The following is a 1,870-nucleotide window of genomic DNA, read 5'->3' on the forward strand; positions in this document are numbered from 1 at the left end:
TAAATTCAGGTGCGTACATCGCTATCTCGAGTACTTTCGGATCGAGCTGATCTTCCGGGCAGATGGTCCGCGATGCAGTCGCTGTTGGCTGCATCTGTCCTAGCACAAGTTAACTGTAACGGCTGCCGGTCCTCTTAACACAGCTCTCGTTTATCACGCTCGTTTCCTTTTATTTCCTTCCTCCATCCCATACAACGTTCCGGTGAGGGGCCCCGAACAAGTTGATTCTCAGCACCAGAAACACGGCACGGGAGTTTGGCCATGTGGCGGTGCGTATCTGACCTACGCTCTACTAGTTGACGCTGGCTCTTTCAACAAAGTGTTATTCTTTGCTATGACAGTCTGAACGCGGTGTCTGCGGCCTGCCGTTCTCAACGGCGTGGAATCATCTCTGTATTTCTTATGTTGTGCGCTGCTCATGAGTCGCGGAGCGGGAAGACGGCCGTCATTGCGCGGAAGGTCGCCGTCTCGGCAGGCTCTGACACAATCCAGATATCAGCAGGCCGCAACGGACATGCTTCGTTCGACTCGCTATCGATTTAAATGTGGTGCAACAATTCCAATGCGTAACACGAGACAGCAGCCTGATATGACAGCTTCCTGTTCACCGGGGCAGTCGGGGACCCTGCACGTTGAAGAGCTGTGTTGCGTTTGAGTCGGTTTCGCGGACTATGGACGTCTAAGTGCTCGGGGCGGGGGCGGTGAACGCGAAGCGGGGTGAGATGGCCTAACAAGGCAATCATCTGTCTCCTTACTCCCAGTAGCCTAACTCATGCTTGTTTCTTGTCACACAGCTTGAAAGAGCCTGGCAATATTGAGGTACGTCAGCTTCATTAAACCTTACCCTTTTGCATCGGGCCGCAGACGCCTGGACCGGACAGTGTACCAGGGATGCGGTTTCATTTGTATGTCGCGGGTTGTGAGGCTGGCAGAGCCTCGTGGTCACGGCTGTTGAACTCCATCACGTCGCAAATCAAGTAGGAGAAGATCAGTGACTCTGGACAGCCGCAAAAGTGTGTATTTCATAGCTTGTCATGCATATATCTGACTCAATGGAGTTTTTACGTAGCCGTTGATGTTAAGGAATTAGCTGAGCAGGAGGAAATCACACAGTTTCCACTCGAGCTGGGGCACTGATTCGCAAGGACGCACGCACGGTATGCTTATGTTCATTCTCTTTGCTGTGGGCTGGCACGCAGCGTACTGCGATGCTGTGGAAGAGTTTGGGCTTGTTTTCGACCCCAAGCGACGATTGCCGTTGCATAATTAGAGGCGGGGCGATAGAGGCATATGAGGGTTCTGGACTGCTCTGCCGCTCGGTACTGCGCAGGATTCCCACATCCAGTCTATGACACCTGCCGTTGAGGAACGTGATCAGTGTCATTCAGATGTGCCCCTCCCCAGTATGTTTAATCACCCAGCGTTATGCGTCCGCTGCGTGCGGCGCGTTCGCACAAGATGTCAGAAGCTTACAGCCGCCGAAGTACTAAAGCACTGGCGCCCACGAGGCTGGGGAAGCGCGACTGCCACGCGAGACGGCGGTGCAAGATCATGCAGTGTCCTTACACGCCTAGGGAAGCTGCCTGGCCTGAGGCCCAAAGCGGCAGATCTAATTGTAGTTTAATATATTTTCTCACCTTACGGTTATGGGAACAAGCTCGGCTCGGTTGATGGCAGATAGGACTCCCGCTCGGATCGCGTCCTAAGCGGCAACAGGAAGCGAGTCTGGCCACCGGCTGTCAACTCATTCAGCCTCAGGCTGACCTGCGTTTCAACCTGAGGCTGAACAGAGCGCTTATCAGCCGGCAGTGTTCAGCAGCCGTGCGTCTTGCAGCGAGCCTTTTAGGTTGCTCACCTTCGAGGTTGCATG

The sequence above is a fragment of the Phanerochaete carnosa genome (assembly GCF_000300595.1).
Source record: "Phanerochaete carnosa HHB-10118-sp unplaced genomic scaffold PHACAscaffold_8, whole genome shotgun sequence".
In the NCBI taxonomy this organism is placed as follows: domain Eukaryota; kingdom Fungi; phylum Basidiomycota; class Agaricomycetes; order Polyporales; family Phanerochaetaceae; genus Phanerochaete; species Phanerochaete carnosa.